A 25,145-nucleotide genomic window follows, 5' to 3' on the forward strand; every position below is an offset into this window, starting at 1 on the left:
GAAGCCCCACGTGTTATTTGGCCACAAAGCCATGCAGAATAAAGACTACATTTCCCAGCCTCCCTTGTACGTAGGTGTGGTCATATGACTAAATTTTAGCCAATGGGCTATAAGTAAAACACTAGTATGTGATACCCTAGAGGTTTCCTTTAAGAAAGGATGCACCCTTCTTTGCCCCTCCCTCTTTCCTAATAACTGGAATGTTGATGCATGGACAGAACTTGCACAGCTATCTTGGTCCACGAACTGGTAGCCATGTGTTTGAGGATACAAAGTGACAAAACAGAAGGAACCTGGGCACCTGGTGATCATAGCACCACCATATAGTCCTGGAATCCCTGAAGTTTTTGGTTTTGTTTTCATTATAACTTAAAAAAATAGTTTAAGACTCATAAGAAGTTTCAAAAATAGTAAGAATTCCCATAGACTCTTCACCCCACTTTCCCCCGTGATAACATCTCATATACCTATAGTACATTATCAAAGCAGGAACTTGACATTGTTACAATGCTGTTCACTTGAATATAGACCTTATTGCCTGTACTTTCTACATGAGAGAGAAAAAAAAGTCTTTCTCATTTAGGTTACTTTGTTTTGTTTTTTATCATTCACAATGAAATCAATTTCTGATATAATTTCCAAAAAGTATAAGGTGGCATCCAAGCTCCATCCCTGAGAAAGGTACATGGCAGGCAGGAGCTGGCCCAGATGCAGGGAACAACCAGACAACCTTCAGGGCAATGTGGAGAAGTCCTTTTGAACAGTGAGAGGCATAGGACTATCGAGCCATCTTTCCCTTTGATGGTGCTGGTGAAAGGACCCTCATCCCCGACCTCCTTGCTCTACCACTGGCCTTGGCAGGCATCCCTGCCCTCATGCCTAACTCTGTGCTCACCCTTCTCCTGCTGGACCCACCTCCACACCCACCTCCTACCTACACAGAGCTCTGCATCCCCTTGCTAATTCAGGAAGACCTGAGATGCTCATTAGTGTTGCTGGATCCTGGCCCATCAAAGTCACGTGTTAGTAGGACAGGGGAATGAAGGCGGGTGACATTTGTTGGTATTTTCAACTCGGGTGAAAACAAACAAACTGCACTGGAGTTAAATGTCAAAGAATCCTGAGACTGCTGCATGGGAAGAAGGGAGGAACGTCTCCTCTCGGGGACAGCCTTCTCCGTATCCCTGAGTGGGTGCATGTGGGAGATGCAACTGTGTTTGAAGCCTGCAAGGAAGCCCAGGTGGGCCGTGTTTGTCAATGTCCAGCTTCATCCTACTGTAGGCAGGCTGGTTAGACATGCAGGCAGTCCCCAAGGGAGGACACACATTCATCATGCATCCAGAAAACATATACTGAGAACTGGCTACATAGAAAAGACTCTACAATAGGTGTTGAGGGGCAGCCAAAGATGAAACAAATATGGCTGGTCCCCACCTCCTGGGAATAGGTCTCCCGTAGAGAGGACAGAAGGCGTATAAACATATAGTGTAAGAAGAAAATGGTCATCGTCGTTAGGGGTACAATGTTCTCAGACGAGGGAGAGGAAAGGAGAACCAGGGATGAATTTCAGAGGCTTTGCCATGAGGCCTGCAGGATGGACAACATTTAGACGTGCACAGATGTGGGCTGAAGGTGGCATTCAACTCAAAGAGATCACCGAGACATCTCCACCCACATTACTATTAGCTTTACTATCATTGTTCCCCCCAAAACTGGAAGGAAGTGCACCTGTGGAGCTGGACACATGTGATGTAACCCAGCAGCACAGGAAGGGTTTCTGGGGTCTATGAACTTATTGGAATCGTGTGCTGAATTTTGTGTGGTCAAGCATTTTTCTGGCAGGAATGTCCACAGCCTCCATCAGATTCTGCAAGGTAGAGGTTATCTGCCCCCAAAATTGAACCCCTATTCTAGAAGCTGGCAAGAAGCCCTTGCTGGATGTCAAACCATTACTTGTCTGAATGGAGACAGGCTGGAGATTTCTAGATGCTGCTCTTCCTGCACAAGCTCTAATTCCTGAGACATGATTTGGAGAGACTAAACCATCCCCAGCCCCAGCTCGAGTGGGTGGGGCAGGAGGTAGAGAAAGGGCGTTGGTGGGGGGGAGTCGGGCAAGCTCTTTCCCAGGGAAGCAGCAACCTCTGCTTATGCCCAGCCCTGCAGTGATTGAATTATCAGCCCTTTCACTTAATGAGCATCTCTCTAGGCTGGCCATGAGACCCGTGTTCAGGAGAGCAGACATTTCATTAGCAGAATTCAGTGGCACTGTGTTGATCCCGGTTTCCTGACACTTATAAGAAGGAACCAGAGTGCCAAGTGGCATCCTTCTGTGAGCCTTGCCTTGTTCAAGACATGCAAGCTCTCTTCCACTCCCTAGTCTCACGTGTAGCTCTGTGTGACCAGAGGATGCAAGAAGCCCCTTCTGAGGGGTCCCAAAGCACAGGAGGAAGGCCTTGTGGGGATGTGCTCTTGGGCCTGGACCACTTTGGCTGCAGAGCGATGATTACAGATTAGGAATGAGGAAGAACGCCACAGGCTGCTGGTGGACAATCTTCCAGGAACCATCACTCCTTCATCTTGTCGCTTCCAAGGATATCTCTACCAACGAAAATGATATTATGGACACTCCAGGTCAGCACTGGGATTACCATTATCTTCCTTTCCACACGAGGAGAAACAGAGGCAGGAGGAAAGAGGACAGGGGCACTGGTGGAAGACTCTGGGAGGACTTCTAAAGTGTTCAACCTTACCTCCGCAGTGAAAGTCTTCCAGGAACAAAGGGTGAGGCACATACCAGATTTGCTGTGTAATGTGACAAAGCAGGTGGGAGTTTCTCTAGGTCAGCCCGCTTAACATCCATGGTATCAGCTGGCCTCAAGGCCAGAGTCATGGCTGGTCAACATCACAAGTCCAAGGCCACGCAATCCTGGGTCCACCATGCCATCAGTCTGCTCCTGTGATACCGTTAGCATTCCAAGCTGACAATGATCCAGAATTAACCACATGAGCTGTCAAAGCCACAACAGCCAGTGGTGTCGCCAGTAAGGATTATAATGTCACTGTCCACATTGGTGAGTTCTGAGCCCAGGTGGACTCTTACCCCAGGGCATCCTGAGTGTGGGAGAGAGGAGTGCCCTTCGGTCTACGGGTCTGTGGTGTGTGAGCACAACCCTCCCTAAACTCTCTACATCAAAACCTAGAAGAACTGAGGGACTAGACCCACCTGACTGTTCCATCAGGTCCAGAAGACCTTACAGATGGTGACAGGGCTCTGAGAGGAGCCACACAGATCCACTAACAGGAGAAAGATGACTGACGACACCAGCAAGTTTCCCTGAAGACAACTGTGTGAACAAATGGTGTTTCCCTTCTCCCCCACACCTCCTTATCACATGGGAAGGGAAACACACATGGAGAGACGGAGGGCGGGAGTGCGAGTGAAAGATGGAGAGAGAAAGGGAAGGAAGAAGGGAGGAAGGAAGGGGAGAGGCAGGGAAGGAGAGCGGAAGAGGGAGCAGAGAGAGAGAGAATATAAATGAATACATGGAACTTTGGAAACAGACACACCAGCCCCCTAGGGCAAGATGCTGGGTTGTAGCGTAAGTTACTTATGCAGAATAAGAGTGACCTGTTGCCAAGTGTAGGAGATGAAGCAGTAGGTGATTTCTTCCCCATGGGGGATGTTCTAGGGCCCTGCTCCACTCTCATCACCACTGCAGGTGGAGGCCCCAGCTCGCTCCAGTAAGCAATCAGCAGCGCTTCCCTATGTGTGTCCTGTAAGGAACTCTTACCCTGGCAAAGTCACTGATTGTGTCAAGAGGCTGGAGGGAAAAGGAAGAAGGGAAAAGGAGAGTTGGAGAGTGAGGATGTGGCAATGCTATTGTGGAGAAAGGGGGATGTGATTGGCTGGCACTGATATTCTCATCTATATCCCACTATGGAGGATGGATGAAGGAAGTCTCAGCTCTCTCTAGCTTTAAGGATCTAAGAGGGAAGCATCCCTATAAAGAGCATCACCCCAACACCCCGACAGCCACCACCCTTAGCAAAACCACTCCCACCATAACTCCCCCAATGGTGGAAGCCTCCCCCCACTGCTCCCCCTCCAGACATTCACAGACACACACAACTACCTTTGAGTTGGCTTTGATGTCCAGATGTTTCTTCCCTCTGGGTTCAAAAATCCTTCCTTTTTCCCCAAAGGCATTTCCCCAAGGGAAGTGTGGTCAGGACTGGATGTTTTGCAGGAAGGTTTGGAGTTTTACTCACAGATCCCTCTCAGGGTCTCTGATTTGCTGGGTGCATGCTTTGTGCCCAGGATCAGAAAGTCACTCATACTGACTATCCTTTACAGCAAACTAATTTCAAGGTTCTCACAGATATGCCAAAGCTCAAAGTCAATGGGCATGTAAAAGTTCAGCCCCATCCATCATGCATTGGGTTCAAACATCTACCAGCCTCTCCCTGATTCAGGTTAACCCTCAGTCCCCATGACCTTTTGTGCTGGACAATCTCTCTGCTCCATCTCATCCTGTTAGAAGTGACCCTGTTCAGCTGGGATACTCCAGACCAAGAGGATGGACTGCCAGATCCAGTGGGCATGTAAAAAGTCAGACCTTCATTATGTTAAAACTCCCTCAGAACTTCCCTGGAGGTCCAGTGGTTAAGACTTTGCCTACCAATGCAGGGGGTGCAGGTTTGATCCCTGGTTAGGGAGCTAAGATCCCACATGCCTTGTGGCCAAAAAACCAAAACGTGAAACAGAAGCAATATTGTAACAAAATTCAATAAAGACTTTAAAAATGGTCCACATGAAAAAAAAATCTTTAAAACAAAAACTCCCTCAATGTCTAATATACTCAACCTTATTCATAATTAAGGAAATGCAAATGAAAACATCTCAATATTTTTTATTGAGAGGGTGGTAAAGACTGTGAATACCCAGTGCTGGTGGGGCTATAGGCAAACAAGTACAACCAAATACTGTTGGGGTAGTGAGGAGAGGGTGTGCAAATTAGGAAGACGCTTTGGCAATACGTATAGAAATTCAAATTGCATCCACTAGTCCACATCTAGGAAGTTAATTCTACACAGATACTTGCCCATATGCACAAAGAAGTAGGTACGAGGATTTCATTACAGCATTGTTTACGGTAGACAAAGACTGTATATAATTTAAGTATTCACCTGTAGCACATCCATATTTGAAATGCTGAGTTGCCAAAACCTAATGTATCGTCAGATCCTATATGTACCCCACAAAAGAATACACACTTTATCTATCTATCTATCTCTCATCTATCTTTGATTTATAAGCCAGACAATATTTGGAAGAACACAGAAAAATTGTGGTTTCTCTGGGAACTGTACCTGGAAATCTGGGCCATAAAAAAGACTTTCATTTTACCATTCACACTTTTTTACTATTTCCATTCTTTATTGAAAGGCACTACCTCTATAATAAAAAAAGTAGTTATAAATACCTTAAATAAATGAAAATGTCTTGATCTCCCCCCCTCGCCCCCGTATTCCTACTGTTCCTGCTTTTGAGCCATTTCCCCCACTTGGACCACAGCAGGAGCTCTCTGTTGCCCTTGTTCTCATTCCTCTATGAGTGGTTGCCTCTGCATCACCACGGGCTTCGTGTGTGTCACCCTACCAAACACACCATGATCTCCTGGCCTCACCTGGCTCCCAGATCATTAGCCACTTGCCCCATCTCAGTGGCCGCCATGGCAGAACACTTCCATGAAGACAAGCGTGGCCTGGAATAAGACGCCACATTCCAAGGCATGGGATCTGGCTTCTAGAGCAGCTCCCCAAAGGGGCCAGTGGAAACAGGAGACAGGAGCTAGCTTCCTATATTGCCTCTTCCCTCCAAAGTATGGATCCTCCACACAACCTGTCCTGAGAATTTTTGCTCAGCTGAGCAGGTTCATCTGATGCCTCCTTGTGGCTTGTTGTGAAGCAGTGGCCACCGCAATGACAGTGACCCATCACCATGCTGTGCCTCCCATCCTTCCCTGCCTTCCTCCCCTTCTGCCTCACTCTCACTGCCCTGGGACTGTACCTCCCAAATAAGCATCAGTATTTAATCTCCACCCCAGGCTCTCATTTCTACGAACCCCAGGCTAAGATAACCATGCTGACAATTACTTGTTTCTAGGTCTCTTTGTATCTTTCAATTTTAGGGTACAAAAGGAGACTCAACCTTTATGGACTAGAATTCAGCTTGAGACCTCTTGGGTACCGGGGTAGGTAGCATTCCAAGATGGCCTCTAAGAGGCCACCTCTTGTAGAATCCCTTCCCTTTGAGAGTGAGGAAGTGGGACGTGGGGACTTGTGAATATGATGGCATATTACTCCTGTGATTAAGTTACATTATATGACATAAAAGTTTTGTGGATGTTACTAAAGAAGGTCCCTCATCAACTGACTTTGAGTTAATCAAAAGGGAGATTATCCTGCATGGGCCTGACTTAATCAGGTGAGCCATTAAAAGGGACTCAGCCCTTCCTAAGATCAGAGGGATTTCTCCTGCTGGCCTTGAAGGTGCAAACTACCATGCTGTGGAAGGGTCGTGTGGCAGGGAACAGTGGGCAGCCTCTGGAAGCTAAGGGAGGCCCCCAGTTGACAACCAAAAAGAGAGCAGGGGCCTCAGTTCTATAACCACAGGGAACTGAATTCTGCTGGCAATCTGAAAGAGCTTAGGAGTGGATATCTCCCTAGCTGAGCCTCCAGGTAAGAATGCCTTGATTTCAGCCACGTGAGACCCTGAGCAGAGGATCTACAGACACAGCGAGGCAATACATCTGTGTTGTTTAAGCCACAACATCTGTGGTCATTTGTTATGCAGCGATATAAAACTAATACAGATATCCAGAAGTGTGGTTTCACTTCCGACTGAAAGGAAGAGGCAGCTAACTGCACAGACAGCCAGAGGAGAAAGACACTGCACCAGAGGGAAGTGGATCGAGGAAAGAGAGACTGAGAGAAACCGGATCCAGGTATGCCAATGAGATTTGTTTCCTAAGCCAGAAATAGCCAGATTCCGCAGCCACTCCGGGTACTTATAATTGCTGTTATCTTCGTATCTTCTGCTCTCATGTAGGGGAATAAAATAACAATAATGATGTTGATGATCATGACGATGACGGTGATGATGGTAATGATGGTGGTGATGGTGACAATAGCACAGTGGTAACCCCTTAGTTTGCACAGCCCTTTATAGTTAACAAAACTGGTATATCTGCATGTTTGATTCTCCAAGATCCCCGGAGAGAATATTTTCATCTCTATTTTACAAATGAAGAAAACGAAAACAGAGATTGGAAGCCTCTCCATAGTTACACAGTTATTAAACGGCTGTCCAGGACCCAAGGCTCATGGCTCCCTCCCAGAAAAGAGAAGAATGAAGAAAGAGCAGCTGTGTTCCTTGGGTCGAGGCCACACGAACAAGCCTCAAAGGCAGCCCTACTCATACTTACTTAGAGGAATTTTGGCACCTGGGAAAAATGGCACCAGAGTCCCTCTCAGCCTATACGTACTTTTCTCTAATCAGTAACAGGTCGACCATATAGCTCTTCGGCTTTTTACTCAGTGAGAGATTAGGCTGGTCATCATCCCTCCCCTCCAGGCATCCCACACCCTCCCCTCTGCACCTCCTCCCCTTTCCTCTTTCTCCTCCCCCTCTTCCCCTACCTGTTCTTACTCCCAGACTCTGCCCACTAAGAATGCCATGGCCATATGGAGGTATGAATGAATAATGTTGGCTGTACATGCCTGTCTGCAAGCCAAGAGAAAGTGTGCATTTTAAGAGGGTTTTCCCACGGCCCTAACCCAAAAACAGGGATTGTAATTATGTGGATTTGAGGCCTTGAAATATAAGTAAGCTGCCTAATTTGCAAGAAAGCTCAGCATCTACAAGGAGTTTCTGGTTATGGGATTAGCCTTTTCTCCCCCAGATGACTATCTTATCAGTCACAAAGGTAATTATTTGCAATTATTTGTTGTTATTCCCAGGGAAGAGTAAGTGGAGCTTGCCTTATTGTCAGACTAGGGTTACATCAGAAATGAGAAAACTCTTAAAAAAGCTTAAGGTGCCATTATTTGCCATGGGATCTTGAGCAAAACATTTGTGGTCAATATGTCTAGTGTTCACCAACACCCACCTCTCCCCGCTTCCAAACAACACTCCTCGACCCGGCCCCCTTGCAGGTCTGTGAGCTCCGTGACTACGTCTGGCTAATGAAATGTGAGCAGACTGTGCGTCATCATCAGACATGATTCTAGTTTCTCTCTTGCCCTACCACGAGGACCAAGGGGGTTACATGGTCCAGATGATGAAGCTACAAGAAGACGGAGCCATCATCAGCCTGGATCTCTGAGAACCACATGGAGGACAGTTTCCCTGAAGAGTCACTCAGGCACCTTTTACTTCATGTGGGTGAAAAGTAAACCTTTGTTGTGTTCAGGTACTGAGATTGGGGCTGCTTGTTATTAAAGCATAACTAGATTATCCTAACTAATATATCACATAACTTCACTGAGCCTGTCTTCTCTTTGATGATGTGGAGAAAACCTGCCAGGCTTCATCCTAGGGTAGCCATGAGGAACAGATGAAACCACGGACAACGGCTTTGCAAACGTGAATCGATGTCAGGACAGGTCAGCGAATGGGCAGTTCACCAGAATGGATGTTTTGTTGATACTTGGTGCTGTTCCTTCACGTAGCCAGGGATGGCCCTGGTGCAGGAGGCGGCGGGGGGCTGGGTGGTGGACATTCTCATGAAATGAGGTACTGCTTAAGAGCAGCCCAGAGGGCCCAGAAAACAGCAACACACATTCCTTTTAGGGCTCAGTTCCACAGCTGTCTTCTGCTATCTGCATAATGGGGTTCTAAGTCCTAGCTCCATTGGGAGGTGATGGTCCAGAGCAACATGAAATAACTCTCAGCTGCCTCTATTTCCTCAACAGTCAGAGCAGAAACACTAAGCACTCTGATTCCTCATGCTAACAGATCCCATCCCTTCCCCAGGGCTCCACTGGGCACAAAGTAGCAGCCAGAGACTAATTCCCAGGCCCTCCTAGGGTTGGGTGTGACAGTGTGATCTTGTGTTTTCCAAAGAAAGTGTGCAGAAGCGATGAGTGCAACTCCTGCATCCCTTGTTTTAAAGAAGAGCCTTTATACTCAGCTTCTCTTTCCAGTTCCCACATGTTGGAAAGCAAATGTGCCAGCCACACAGCTCCAACCATGCAGATGAGCACAATGCCCAGGGGAGAGCTGAGGCACAAGACAAAAGGAACCTGGGTCTGAATGCTCTGTCAATCACAGTGGCCCCACCAGCCTGAACCAGCTAGACTGTTATGTGAGAGTAAAACATACCTTCATCTTTTTTAAGCCACTCTCTCAGGACTCTGTTATAGCAACTTCACATTAAACTAACTGATAAGCTGGATAAAAAGAGGCTGCAGAGAACGTTTTGGTTTATTCCACACATGCTTTCCAAGAACCCATAGGACCAACTGCAACAAAAGCAATCTTTCTTATTTATGAGCCTGGCTAAAGATCTCTTCCTCCCTAAGAAGGAAAGCCAGGTCCTTCTCCTAGGCAGGCAGGTTGGGGGCTCTGAAGGGTCTAGCAATCTATTACCTCCACCATCTAACACTCCTCACTTTCCCCAATAATCCAAGCAAATTGTCTCTCCAGCTTGGCTGCCACATTCTCAACAAAGTGGACAAACTCTATGATGGGACTGGCATAGGAATAAAGTCTTAGACCAGAGGAGCTGCCATGGAAGGGGATGACAGGTCCCCCTGGTATCCCTGCCCAGGGGGTGATGGAATAGAGTAAGAGGCTTGGGTAGCCTGTGAGTAATGCATAACTCCCTTGTGAATTGCAGTGAAATTGAAAACACTGCCTTTTTATGTAAATAGAGATATTTCAAGTACAGATACAAACATGCGACCTTTGCCGTGAACATCTCTTAATCCATAGCCCACCCTTTCCTGCTTCTTAATGGCCTCCACCTCCTCTCTGCAGGTCCTATCTTATCAGTCTTTTAGGGCCCAGAACAAATGCCACCTCTTCCCCTCGAAAAACCTGCATGTTGTCCACACCCAGATCAATCGCTCCCTTCTCCAGTCAGCTAAAGCATTCTTATCTGTGCTTCCTTGGGGACACTTGGAACTTTGTACCTTGTAGATGGGTTGGTGAAGATGCATAATGAAGGCTTGGGGAGTAGCTGGAGAGAGGATCTTTTAATGAGAACATCTAATGTCTGTCTCCTGCTTTCTCCTAGGGGACGTGATCTCACTTGATTCTTATGTCAACCCTAGAGTCAGGTACTATTGTTACCTCCACTTTAAGGACAAGGAAACTGCAGCACCAAGAGATTAAGGAACTCATGGTCACCCAGCTAACAACTGGTGGAGAAGAGATTTCAAGCCAGGAAGCTGCAGTGGAGAGCTGACTGTTATGATCACTGCACAACGCTGCCCTCTTTCATGAGAGGGAAAAGTGGGTACCCAAGAGGCTGGCACAATGGAAATATCCATACCAGAGGAGGTGGCTGCAGACAGGAACAGGCACCCCTGTGTTCAGAAGCCCCCTGGGCTTATGTGTGGAGAGCCATCACATGACAGCAGGCTTGAGCCTTGAGTTACTCAGCTGGGACCATGAAACAATTCTGTCAATTAAGTCAAACATCTGGTCAATGTAGCAAAAAATCAGTCACCAGGGGTCTGACCGCAGACCCAGGGCTCCTTCCTGGCAGTAGATTCTGCCCCAGGCTCCAGACGATGGAAGTGAGGCTTCCCTAATTCCCAGACCCTAATTTGCATGTTCCCCTTCGATTGGCTGGGAAGATTCACACCTAATGCAGCCCTTAGGACATCATGTGAGCAAAGGAGGGACAAATCCTGTGGGCTCTAAAAAGTGCTTCAGAATGGAGAGCCAAATTCAGCGCAGATCCAAAAAGCACATTCCCAAGCCGGGTGGTAAATTCTGTACTGCCTGCTGTAGAAAAATGCAAATTGCCATAATAAATGCCGATTATCCCAATTACCTCTAATTGTCTGGCTTGTGTAGCAAGGGCATTACCATAGGAGAGGCTGATAAGGGAGACCGTGTATTTAGCAGAATACCCTATCCTGGGAGTCGGGTTACAAATGGAGTAGGTGAGCTGGGCCAGGAGGCCCCCTCTGTGGTCCCTGGGAGATTGTCACAGAAAGACACGAGGGCTTCACAGTCTCCCAGCTGCCTGGGGACAGCACTGACGCAGTGACATCTTTATGCAATGGTCATTACATGCTATTTTAAAAATTGGCCGTGTGCTGGAGAGATAAGGGCAGAGAATATATGCTTGTTCTCCATGCCTCCCTCCTTCTGGCCAGCTGGGTCTGCGGAACACCTAGGGGGGAGGGGAGGCTATTGGATGGAACATGACATTATTTTCCTTCATTGTAATGTAACATTTGATTCATCCATTTATTTAATCAACCAGCTGGGGCAAGCATACACTATATACCAAGCATCTGGAAACACAGAATTTTAGAGCCAAAAGTGACGTTAGAAATTATGCCCACTGAGTATACAACAGTCCTATCAGGTGATTCATTCCTTCCAGTAGCAAATAATTTACAGAGTTTCTACCACGTGCCAGGCACTGTTCTAGGCTCTGAGGACACAGCAATGAATAAATGAGACAAAACAAAAACAACAACAACAGAGGAGAGACAGAGAATAAATGAGATAAACAAATAAAATAAAGAGCATACTAGAAGGTGGTAAGTGCTGAGGAAAAGCAAGCAGGAGAGAGGATGGAGATTACTGATGACCGGGCTTGAGGTTGAAATTTAACGTAATTAGGGTGACATGAAAGAAGATGACATAAAAACCTTAAATGGTAGTAGCAATGATAGACTGGCCCTGCCTCTAAAAACCACATGCTTTTAGTCAATATCTGAATAAACTAGAGAAAATGTGATACAAGACAGAAAAATGTGGTCACCAGTTATCGACAAGTGCATTAGCTAAGGTCTTACGTGTAATTATGTAGGCTCATTCTTTATCAGCTTAGGTAAGATCACAAGGCTTGCTGGGACCTCTTAATTCTGTTACAGCATTGATTAAAGCTGGGCAAATGCAAAATGCGCGATTTGCATGCACCCTTGTGGAATTAAAACCTTTCCGTTGACTGATAGAGCAATAATTACTACAAGGAACACCTCAGCTAAACCAAGAAATGATTTAATTTGCCAATGAAGAGAAAAACAGGGCCTCAGCAAGGAATCTTCACTTTGCCTTGGTCCCAGGACAGAAGCTTGGTATAGGCTCAGACTGATGGGGGAGGCCCTGAAGATGGCTGGATTATGAAGGAAACAATCCAAGTGCCTCCATATGCTCTTGCCCGATTCCAGGTACAACCGCTGGGCTTTGGCTGAAGATGTCTCCTTCAGAGATACGTGGACCTCATTCCAGGGCACCCCGCAGGTGCCCTCAGTACTCGATTCCCAGCCTTCCTGCCCTAAGCCCTCTCTGTCTGGAAGAATCCCTGCCACCACACTCCTCTTTTCCTACTTCTTACATCCCAAGCTTTTTTACTGGCATCCTTGTAAAGCAATTCCAACTCATCAATGGGGCCACAATGAACACAACCACAGGGATACCTCACAAGTGATAGCACTCGACAGTTTATAAAGTTTCTGCGTCTGTTACTTCATCGAATCTTTACAAGAGTCCTAAATCTCTGTTTATGGATGAGGGCACCAAGGTTCGGAGGAAGGGTCCAAGGTAACAAAGAATGGAAGCCAGGACAGTCTGGCCACAATACACATGTTCACCTTTACCTCATCACGACCAGTTGCCTCCAGGGTCCACTGTGCCCTTCTTTTGTGGCTGGGCATGTGGCTTCCAGAAAGAAGACAACATTTCCAAGCTCTTCTTGCAACTAGGTGTGGCCACAGGACTAAGTTCTGGCCAAAGAGGTGTAAGGCGCAGAGGTATATGCGACTTACAAGAAGTGTCCTTACAGGCAGTTGTGATACACTCTTATTAGAATATAATTTGGTTTTCATCCTAGTCCTGGCACGGAGCTCCTAAAACCCTTTGTAACTTCCTGTGATGAGAGCCATAAAGGTATCCTTTGCTACGTTAATGGTGATTTTTGGAAAACACCTAAGGGTAGGGGCTGGTTGCTAGGGGAGTGAACCATTTAGTTAGAGGGTTGGAACTTTCATTTCCACCCTCCTGACCTCCTGGGAGGGAAGAGAGGCTGAATCAATCACCAATCGCCAAAGATTAATCATTCATGCGTCTATGACGAATCCTCATCAAAAATGGTTTGGAGAACTTCTGGGGTGGTGAACACCTGGAGGTGCCAGGAGAGTGGCACACCTGGGCAGGGCATGGAAGCTCTATGCCCCTTCCCACATGCCTTGCCCTGTGCATCTCTTCCAACTGACTGTTCCTGAGTTATATCTTTTCTATAACAAACCAGTGAGCTAGTAAGTAAAATGTCTCTCTCAGTTCTGTGAGCTGCTCTAGCAAATTAATCAAACCCAAGGAGAGGGTCATGGGGAACCTCTGATCTATAGTCAGTTACTCAGAAGCACAGAAGACAAACTGGACTTGCAAATGATGTCTGAAGTGGGGGCGGGGGCAGTCTTGTGGGACTGAGTCCTTAACCTGTAGGATCTGACACTGTCTCCAGGTAGATTGCGTCAGAATTGAGTTGAGCTATAGGACACACAGCTGGTCTTGGAGAACTGCTCGGTGGAGTGGGGAAACAACACACATGGGAATTAGTGTCAGAATCATAAAGGGTTTTGACCCTTCCCTCTTCTTCCTGCTGCCTGGAAGGTAGGTGTGGTGGCTGGAGTTGCACTGGCCATCTTGGACCAGGACGTGAGTTTGGAAATGGAGGCCATAGCCATCAGGGCAACGAGATGGAAGGAGGCCAGGCTGCCTAGCTGGGCTTTTATGTAAAATGGAATAAACTTTTGATGTCCAATTTGGATTTTCTGTAAGTCAAAGTCATACTTCATCCTAAATAATATTTTATCTACAAACAGAGCTGGCCTTGGAATACCAACATATGCCTTTCTACCTCTGTAACCAGAATCCTAATTTGGAGGCTCTTCTCTCCCCTGGACCACTGCAATAGCTCTTCACTAATCTCCCCTGCTTCCAGTCCCACTACCTCAAACCCATTTTCCACACCAGGAACAGAGGGACCTACCAAGTATGCTCATCTGGCTACACCACTTCCTGCCTCAAAACCTTCAATGGCTTCCCATTTGCTGCAAGATGGTGTTCAAACCTCTTCTTGCGGGCCCTAATGCCCCACGACCACACCCCCTAGCTCTACAGAGGAATTCGCACAGTTCCCTGCGCAGTGTTTTAAACCAGGCTACTTACTCCACTCCATCCTCCCTGCATGTATCACACCATTGCTTGCCCTGGTGTATTTGCTTGTGCCATCTCCTCCGTCGGGAACAGTGACGTGCCCCTGTGGTCTGGCCATCTCCTAAATGTCCTTCAGTGTGAACTCAGGCTTTAGCACTGCAGGATGCCTTCTCTGATCTACTACTTATCCCCACTCCAGACCACGTAAACTTCCAGCTCATGTCCCTATGCTACACTGACCACACTGCAATATAATCATCTTCTATGTGTCTCTCCCCTCCACTATATTGTGAAACCTTCTAGAGCAGGGGTCCCCAACCCCCGGGCCACCAACCGGTAGCGGTCCTCTGCCTATTAGGAACCGGGTCGCACAGCAGGAGGTGAGCATCAGGTGAGTGAGAGAAGCTTCATCTGCCGCTCCCCATCACTCCCCATCGCTTGCATTACTGCCTGAACCATCCCCTGCCCCTCATGTCCATGGAAAAATTGTCTTCCATGAAACAAACATTTTGGTCCCTGGGGCTGAAAATGTTGGGGACCACTGTTCTAGAGTAAGTTCTGGCATCAATTTCATCATTCTCTCACTGGGACCTGGTAAAGACCTGGCCAAACCAGACATTCACATTACTGATGAAGAAATAGATGAATTAACTGTAGCAGACTCTGTTGGTAAGTGGCCCGTATCTCCTCAGGGCTCACCATTCCCATGCATGCTGATGGCTTCACACTCCAAGCATCTGTGACTCTATCTAAAGGCTTTCTCTGGCCATAGGAGCTCACTGGGCTAGGGCAGACAGGCCAGAAATGCTGAGAAATTACTTCCCCCTGCAACCAATCCCGAATGGGAAATGGTGGATAAATACCCTGGCTTTCTCACCCCTTGGGTGGGAACAACTCTGAAGCGTGACCTATACAATTTCCTTTGGTAGGCAGAAGAATGGCCCCTCAAAGATGTCCATAACCTAACCCTGTGAATATGTTAGGTTATGTGGCAAAGGGGAATTAAGATCGCAGATGTAATTAAGGTGGCTAATCAGCTGACCTTAAAATAGAAATAATCCTGGAATATCCTGGTGGCCCCAATGTAATCAAAATGGCCCTTAAATGTGGAAGAGGGAGGCAGAAGAGGGCAGAGTGATGCAATGTGAAAAAAACCTGCTATGGCTGCCTCTGAAGGATGAGGCCATAAGCCAATGAATGTGGGCAGCCTCTAGAAGCTGGAAAGGGCAAAGAAGTGGATCCTGCCCTCGAGCCTCCAGAAAGGCAGCATTGCCAATACCTTAATTTCAGCTGTGTCTGACCAATTGTGGACTTCTGAACTATAGAATTATAAGATAATAAATTTGTTCTTTTAAGCCACTAAGTTTGTGGTATTTGTTACAGCAGCAACAGGAAACTGATGCACTCCTAGAGGTCCCCAGTGGGACTGAGTCCCAGTTGTTCAAATCAGTAATTTAACACACCTTGTATCGGCTTCCTCCCCTTCCTGTTCTCACTCCCCTACTTCTCTACCCATGCTTCCTGAGTTCACCCCCAAATATTGTACCTACCCTCAAATCCTCACCTGGGTTTGCTTCTAAGGGGACCCAACATAAGATATTAATTAATTGAAAGAACTAGTGTTACTTGACCAAAAAGGCCTGGGCTCTCCTGACCCAGGATCTGACCCAGATCTGATACCTGACAGCTTTAGGAATTCTGGGCCAATTAAGTTCCCAGGATGATCAAATTTGTGGGAATTTGGAGAGTTAAGAGACATCCCACAGTTAACCAGGGATCAGGGGAAGCCCAGCAGTGGCTCAAAGGGAGAGGTGTGCTGGATGGGATGGAACAGAGGGGAGGGAGGGCAGGTGGAACAGAAGTGAGCTCAGAAGGGCCACCCAGAGAAGGGTGGCAGTGACCTCCCACTCATCCCCTGCTTCCCTCGGAAAGGTGCCCATGGGAAATAAGAAGCTTTAACCGGAAGTAAAGACTGGGGAGGACAGCAGCTGGAGAGCAGGGTGGTGGTGGAGAAGCCCAATGCTCTAAAGGCCCCACCAGGGGAGTACCAGGGCTCTTACCCAGTGCACAGAAAGGAGGGGAAAGCGGTGCAACAGAAGTCAGACTCCAGCTAACTGTCTCTCTTTAGCCGCCAAGCACGTGGGACAGAGGGATGTTCTTTGCAGAGAATCCAGGAGATAGAATAAATGGGATGACCTTTGCAGGCCCATTCAGATCTGAAGTTTGGAGCTTTTATGACCTTAAGACAAGATAACAAGATCACCCCAGGGAGCAGGCAACAGCCAGAGAGGGGGAAGAGGGGGAGAACCTATAAATGCACTAAGCAGAGGTCTTCCCGGTGCAACTACTGTCTCCGCTAGAAGGGCCAGAAGGAGGAAACAGAGCTTTTCCCTGGAGAGCTCCCAGTCTGAGGGCAGAGACTCAGCCCTATCTTCAAGGAGACCCTGATATAATGGGGGTGGCGGGGGGAGATAGGGCACCCACCTGAAAGATACCCACTGGCCTCACATCCAGCAAAACCCTGGATGAGTGGGTGTCTTCACCATGAGGTGATATGGACAGAGAAGAGAGGACCCCACTCGAGAATCTACCAGGATCGCTCCTTCTGGAGGGCAAGCCACAGGGTCTTAGGCTGGGCACAGCATGAGATTTATAGGTAGAATGTGCTCTGACCCACTTCTGCTTCTCTACCCCTACTCAGATCACCCCGGGCAAGCCACTCCTCTCTCTACCTTAATTTTCTCATCTGCAAAATAAAGACAGTGTATGTTTTAGTAGTATTTGGAAATTTGAATGAGGTGATGATGATGATGATGATGTGTATGGTCCAAAATTAAGGCCCTCTCCCCTTCCCCTCTGCCCCCCGCCTAGGTCCCTGGTGTCCTTTCTTTGATATCAGTTGGTGAGCGGAGGGGAAGAGCTTCCTCTAGATCCCACCTTGGGGCAGAGGCTCAGCTGCCCACGCTCCCAGAGGCTGGACTCAGCCCGCGGACACTGTAGCAGGCTCTGGACTGGAGCCAAGACCTGGATTACAGGACGTGACACCCCCTCCTGCAACTGCACCCCCCTGCAGTCCGGCCACACTCACATCTCAGCTGCTCAGAGCGGGAGACACAGTGTCTGGGGGACATGGTGAGTGACTCCTCGCAAAGTTCGGTGATGCAACAGGGACGTTTTTAGGTGAGTTATCTCCAGAGTGGGAGGTAAGAAGAGAAAACAAGGATGTCTCAGAGACGTCTCACACTGCTCAAGGACATCTCAGGGGCAGGAGGCAGGGGCCCGGCTCTGCTCTCTGGAAGCACACAGGGAACGTGTGCCCTCTCTCCTGCACAATGGCAAGGAGACAGCTCTGACTGCAGGAGCTTCTGATGGGAAAAAAGCCACCCCAGCCTCAGGGATGGCCCAGTCTGATGGTGGGGGGGAGATACAGCCTCTGTCTTCAGGGGACTACCAGTCAAAGGAGGAAAACAACCTCCGACTTCAGGAAGATCTATCAGATGAAAGACACCTGAAACTCAGGATGCCCCAGTCTGAGAGGGGAGACAGACCTGACTTATGGCATCTCCCATCACGATGGAGGAGGCACAGTCCCTGTCGCAGGTGGCCCCAGTCTAATGGGAGCAGACTGCCTCTGCTTTAGGAATCTCCAAATCTGATGCAGGACACTCAGCCCCTGACCTCAGATCCCCAAACCCTGGCCTGAGGGAACTCCTAGTGAGAGGATTAGAACACACTTAGAGAGCATCTGTCACAAGCCAGTGCAAATGTCACCATGTGGAAAGGGATATAACGGGCTCACTAGGGAATGTTTTCCCTGAATCGGATGTGCGCGGGGCTGCCTTGCAAACCCCTCCACCCGTCCAACCCCAAGCCTCGCTCATGACTTTCTTCAGTGGACCGCAGGCCCTGCCGGCCTAGAATGGGAGGTTTAGCGTCTGTTCCAAAAAACACTGTCATTAATTCTATCCGTGTTTAGCGAGCACTTGTTCTCAGCCAGGCAGTGGGGCTTCAGAGACGAACTTTTTGAATCTGGTCTCTGCCTTCCAGCAATTCCCACCTAGTGTCAGAAACAGACAAGGGAACAAGTCCTCCTCCCACTGCCCTTCCTCCCTACCCCAAGCACCTAGAGATCCCACAATGCCCTGTTTACGTGTTCCAACCTCGCCAGCTGTCGGGATTGCTTTGGCCATCTCTGTGACCTGTGCCTGGCACAGAGTTCAGCCCCAAAGTTGGTGTTCAACAATTACTGGCTGCATTTAACACACAGCAAGGCAGGTATCAATACACTACTTTCTACACTTTTCTATATGCTTGAAACTATCATAACTTAAGAAAAATAATGATAAGAAAGACATGCAATAAAACCACATATAAAGGAGAGCAAAGGGAAATGGCCAGCATTCAGAGTAATGGGGAGATTCGGATCTGGAGGGATCTGGGGGTGTGGGATGCAGGGACTGGGCCCAGATGTAGGTTATGGTCAAGCTGTTTCTTTGGTGGTGAGTTAGTGCATACTCTCCATTACTAAAGAAGACTAACTCAATCGTCAGATAAAAGTAGTTCATAGAGAACCAGTGAGACATGAGACTCGACTTCAGGTCTGGGCACCTGAAATCCAAAGAGGAAAAAACTACAGAGTGAAAACCATACTAAGAGGAGAGTGGACAGAGTGCTGAGGAAGCAGGAGGGGGCTGATCTGTGCCAGTTGGGTTGCGGGGTGGGGCGGGAGCACATGGCACAGGAAAGCTACACCCCCGGCTCCCGTCCCGCCTCTACTTCTTACTAGAATCCTCTCATCTCTTCTCTTCTTTGGCTTCATCTCTAAACTGGAAATAACAACAGCCCTTTCTTCCTTCCTGGCCAGTTTTGAAATGCACTGAGGTGACACGTGTAGGGGACATCAAGAAGGGGCAGGAGCTCACCCGAGATGACCATTAAAGTGGGCTGAATGGTCCACCCTCCCCCAAAAGATAAGCCTGCCTCCTAACTCCCGGAACCTGTGAGTGCTGCCTTGTTTGGGAAAAAGGTCTTTGAAGATGTAATTCAGTTAAGGTGATGAGGTCATCCTGGACCCCAAATCCAATGACAAGAGGAGATAAAAAGACATAGCAAAGAAGGCCATGTGAAGACAGAGGCAGAGACTGGAATGCTCCTGCCACAGCCAAGGAACACCCGGAGCCACCAGAAGCCAAGCCAAAAAGGGAGGAAGGATTGTCCCCCGAGCCACTGGAGGGGACACCACACCACAGCCTTCATTTCAGACCTGTGGCCTCCAGAACTGTGAGAGAATACCTTCCAGTTGTCTTAAGCCGCCCGGTTTGTGGTCATCTGTTACAGCAACCAGAGGAAACGAATACAACCATCACCACTGGTGTTCATGCTGTTTACTCTCCGTGAATCCACCCCGTCTCCAATCCATTCCCTTCCCCCTCTGACCCCTGGGTCTGGTCCCAACCAACTGCGTTTCTCAGACTTCCCTTTCCTCTGGCTTCCTTGGGTTTGGTGACCGAGGGGTACCAACAGGAGACTGGAGAGTGAGGTGTGGTATTTCTTCCACCACCCTGCCATGGCGCCAGCTTCGTGGCCGTTCTGGCAGTGGCTGTGTCCTAAGGCTACGGCTCTTGTGGGACAGTCCCTCTCCCCGGCTGCAGCCCTCAGTGTTCCCTGTGTTCCCTCCCCTTGCTCTGCAGTCCCCAGGGCTGGTAACCGTTTGTTCCCTGCCTTGTTTTGCCGGGAGTGTACCAGCCCTGGTGGGCCCGCTGCCCTGCCCACACCTCTGTAAACCGTCCCTTCACTTAGCCCTCTGGTTAACGCTGGGAGTTAGTCATCCTTGCAGCTGGGTCCCTGCCAGCCGGTGTCCATCTGCCTGGGGCAGAGGGACAGACTTGTAACCTCAGAGCCAGCCCCTTCTGTTTGAATTCTCACTGGAGAAGTTTCTCTCTAAACAATCACACTGGGGGACAATGGGGCCCTTGGCACCCGAAGCATGTGCCTGGGCCTCAGTGTTCTCACCTGTCATACATCCCCAGCTTCCCTGTGGAATCCCACCTAGGACTTCCCTGCCCCAGCCGCCTTGGTCCCCTGAGGCATGCCCATTTGGGAAAGGGGCGATCACGGGGTGGGCGTGCATCGAAGAAACACAGCACCCCTCCCCGCTGCACCCCCCATGCAACAGAAACCAACAGTGAAATTGTGCCAAGTGTTTTCCACGTATCCAGTGAGTTAAGAGCCTGTTTGGGGGCTTCCCTGGCGGTCCAGTGGTTAAGACTCCACGCTCCCACTGCAGTGGGTTCAATCCCTGGTCGGGGAACTAAGAACCCACATGCCTCACAGTGTGGCCACCAAAAAAAAAAAAAAAAGAGGCTGTTTCTTGCCTCCTCTTAGAGGAATTCCCTGACAGAGGGAGAGAGAGAGAAATCTGGAAGACTGAGCAGCCTGTGTGATGACCCCCAACCCCATCCCATCTCCCCCCACCTCAGGATCTGCAGCCTCCTCCTGCTTTGGCGCTCACATCACCTTCCGTTCAGCTCTGACATAGGCGACCTCCAGGCCTGGGCCCCACTTCAGGGACCACCAGGAGGGGGGCGGAACATGAGAGGCAGGAGACAGGACAGGGGGTGGGGCACGTGCCCCGGGTACCACTTGGAGTGTCAGAGCTGGAGATAACATCAGAGCCACCTGATGAGCAGGTCACACCCAGAGTGTCCCTAAGCCGAGGACAGCGGGCTGAGAAGAATGTGGGCAAACCAGAGCGTGTCCAGCAGAACCGGGCCTGACAGGTGACGGGTGTGGGAGCTGATGGCCAAAAAGGAGGAAGAGCTGAGGGGCCAGGGGACCCTGTTTGTGCAATCCGAGTCTGCAGGTGAAGGAATGGGGCTGGCCTGCAAATATCCGAGGGGTATCAAGCCAAAAGGATGGACTTCTCAGTGGCTCTAGAACTTCAGCCAGGGCAGGAAGGGACAGCGAGGCAAGTTTGGGGCTCAACAACCCATTGAATTTTCCCAAAACTCAGACTCCTGGGAGATGGGTCTGGCCTCCTTGCAAAGTAACAAGCAACCCATCATCGGATGTGTTCAAACTGGACTGTCGTGATTCAGGGATGCTGCCATGGGGACCTCTGTAAAGGGTGTTACTCTGACTGCTAAAATCTCTTCCTGACACACCTGAGCTGCCCCGTGGAGGTGGCATGGCTTGGAGTCCAGAGCATAGACTGGAGGCAGCTGGCCCCGATTCAAATCCCTGCTCTGTTATTAGCAGCAATGTGGCCCGGGGCAGCTCACTAAAGCTCCCTGCTGTAGAATGGGCATAAAAGTAAGAGCACCCCCTTCACAGGACTGCTGATTCATTCTGCATCACATCGAGATGCCCTCTGTGAGATGGCTTGTCTCGCACCCACAGCCAGAACAGACTTGCCCGTAGGAAGAGGGTGAACAGGGGACCCCATGCCTGCAAGCAAGGCTGGCAAAGGGGTGCCCAAGTGCCCAGAAGCAGTGAGGCCCACTTATTCACAGTAATTTAGTGAACCTTATGTTCCCAAGTATCCCACATCTGGTGGCATGGTCACAGGGACCCAATAACCTGTCCAAACGCATGCATCCCCCCACACACAGGGGTCTTGATGATAAGCTCCCTTGTGTGTGCACAGAGGATAAAGACAACGTGGTTATAAAAAAAGCTTGGATCTCCCCCACCTCCCCCCTGCCCTCCCCACCCCCATCTCTGCTCTCCATCTTCCCTCCCCCCTCCCCCCGCCCCTTCCGTTTCTCTTGTTTTCTCTCCTCCCACCGCCGGATAGGTGGCTCTCGGGCACACACAATCTCCCCCCCCCCCCCCCCCCGCCCCTTCAGTTTCTCTTGTTTTCTCTCCTCCCAGAGCTGGATAGGTGTCTCTAGGTCAAAACAACTGATCGATTCCACCAAGTCAGGGACCTAGCAGGCAGGGCTTTGTGAAAGCCAGGAATCTGGGAACTTATCCTCACAATGAGAGAGCAACCACTGCCTGCCCGAACTTTTCACTTGTTTGCCAGCTGAGTTGGCATCTGAAGACCCGAACTGTTCCCCACAGCAGCAACTCAACAGAAGGGGGAGGTCTTGAGGGCATGGGGAGCAGGGCAGGGGGGTACTGTGGTCTTTTTTAGTCCAATAAGGATTGCCAGGGGTCCTGCCAAATGACCTTGGGAAATGGTTGGCTGAGCACCCCCTGTGTCCCCATAAAGCTCCAGATTTACCTGCTCTGAACCCGTAGCATCATTCCTCAGAAAGCCTGGCAGCACAACGCATTTCCCTCCTCCTGATGCTGATGTTGGTACGAATCACTCAAGAAACTGCATCCTGTGGTTCCAAGGAGGTCCTATGAGGAGCCCTGGATGTGTCATGACTCCGAGCATCACTGAAGACAGCGATATTGTATTTTCCCCCTTGGCCTCTCTCCTCTGCCTGTGGCTGTTATCCCCACCTTCAGTTACCTTGGTGGGCTGACAGCCCAGAACCATGTCATTCATTCCCCAAACCTCATTTTCACTGACTCTCAACTTCCTACGACTGTGATTCTCCTTGGCCTGGAATCTCCTGTCTCTTTCCACCCTGGTGTTCACACCCTTCACTCACTCTGGGCTGCGTCCCCCCAGCAGTTCTTAAGCACCTGTTTCTCAGGCTGTTACGGAAAAAGGTCTCATTGGGTAAGATGCTGGGGCAGAGGCCCTCCTGTGCCATCAGAGGAACACAACGCATGCCTGGCACATCCCTGCCCCTCTGCATCTGGCTCCCCCTGTCTTCCCAAGGGCAGCTCACACCTTGTCTTCCCAGTTCCATGTCTCCAGTCTAGCTTCTTTCTCCTCAAAAAAGGTGACCTCCTGGGCCCAGCCCAGCTCCAAGGCTCTGCTCTCTGCCAAGTGTTGGCCAGGAGTGATGGTTCTAAAGTGACAAGCACCCCCAGCTGCCACCCGTTGACAAGAAGTCCTGTTAAGCATCGCAGGTAACATCATGCCTCCCCTCAGCTTAAATGTCAAGTCTCCAGGAAGCTCCTGAAAAGGAGACAGTGTCTGTTAGACTAGAAAGTGCCTCTGCTTCAAAGTCAGAAAAACCTGAGCTTAAACCTCAGCCTGGCCATCTGCTTAGCTGGGTTAGGGAAGTGACATAACCCACCTGGGCTTTCATTTCCTCACCTGAGCCATGGGGAAATGACAGATAGTGGCCGAGACTTGCTGAGTCCCAGGCATGGTTTCAAGGGTGTTATATATGGCTGATTCATTTAATCCTCCTGACAACCCCAAAGTTGGGCATTGCTGTTATCACCCCCATTTAATTACTGAAGAGACTGAGGCGTCGAGTGGTTAAATCACCTGCCCGAGGATATATGACTATAAAGCGGTCCCGCAGATCCACTGTGGCCTTAATCACTACCACACACACGTCTTTCTCGCTCGTTGGGATGCAACGCCCAGATGCTCCCTGGCACACAGCAGGCACTCAATAAATGCAAGATGGTCTTATGGTTGTTGGTAATCTAGACGTGGGGTCTTCAGGCAGGCCAGTGGGACGGGATCGGTGTAATGAGGGAGACTAGAAAAGGGAGAGCAGGGCACATGCAGGTAAATCATGACTCTTCCCCAGTACTTTCCTGGGGCGGCCTTAACAAATGGCCACAAACTGGGTGGTTTAAAACAGAAATCGATTCTCTCTCAGTTCCGGAGACCAGAAGTCTGCAATCAACGTGTCGGCAGCACCCTGTGCCCTCTGAAGGCTCCTGGGAAGAATCCTACCTTGTCTCTGCCAGCTTCCGGGAGCTCCTCAAAATCCATGGCCTTCCTTAGCTGTGGCTGCATCGCTCCAATCTCTGCCTCTGTCTTCACGTGGAGGTCTTCTCTGTGCCCCTTTGTGTCTTACAAAGCGTGGTGAGATGATGCCTTTTTTGACTCTTATGAGGGCACCCATCTGGGGACTAGGGCCCACCTTAATCCAGGATGATTTCATTTCAAGATACTGATCATCTCTGAGGTCCTGGGTGCACTTATTTGGGGGGCCACTATTCAATCCATTACGCATTCTTCATGCTCCTTGCGTAGAGAAGGTGATGCTAGAAGACCCTGTGCTCTCCTGAATCTTGGAGGAAGATGAGTATTGAGCCACATCAACCACTGAGGCAGGATGGCGGCTAGTGGGGACAGCCGGGGCTGCACCCACTCTCATGGTTGCTGGAGACTGGGGTTGCCACTTGCATCCCATACACGGAGGAAGGGCCGCCAGAGGTCGGCATAACCCCCAGAGTTTGCCAGAAGACAGGGTCTGGGCTGGGCTGGGCTGGGCTGGGGATCCCAGCAACTGCTCTGAGACTGTGAGACTGCATTTGACTGACTGCTGTAGCTGTACTGCTCTGAGAGGTCAGCTGGACCAAAAGAGCATCGCAGGGAAGAGACCAGGATATGAGCCCAGTGGGTCCCTGGAGGGAAAGTGGCAAAGAAGGATTTGGGGATTCCATTCAGTATCAGAGACAAGCACCGGCTGCCTCCCTGCAGTGCTGGCTCTGGCATGACGCAGAGCTGTGTGCAGGGGATGAGGGGTAGGGATGGACAGAGCGGGGTCCTGGGCCTTGGGGCTCACGGGCTGCCACAAGGGGGCGAGGAGCGTGCACAGATGGGGTGCACAGAGAGCTCTGTAGGTTGTGCAGAGAAAGGGTATTATCAGCACTGACAACCGAGTGGTTCTCTTTGTTTCAGTGGGAAGATTTGATGGTACGTGTA

The 25,145-nt window shown here is 49.5% G+C and overlaps 1 protein-coding gene across 1 annotated transcript in view; it reads right to left on the reverse strand.

The window, feature by feature from the left end:
- Nucleotides 1-25,145, reverse strand: part of LRFN2 (leucine rich repeat and fibronectin type III domain containing 2) — a 179,917-nt gene that overhangs the window by 49,808 nt on the left and 104,964 nt on the right. Inside the window, 1 exon segment of the mRNA XM_007458182.1 lies at nucleotides 531-538. The gene's annotated coding sequence lies outside the window, so the exon portion shown is untranslated.

The sequence above is a fragment of the Lipotes vexillifer genome, unplaced genomic scaffold (assembly GCF_000442215.2).
Source record: "Lipotes vexillifer unplaced genomic scaffold, Lipotes_vexillifer_v1.1 scaffold4, whole genome shotgun sequence".
NCBI lineage: Eukaryota > Metazoa > Chordata > Mammalia > Artiodactyla > Lipotidae > Lipotes > Lipotes vexillifer.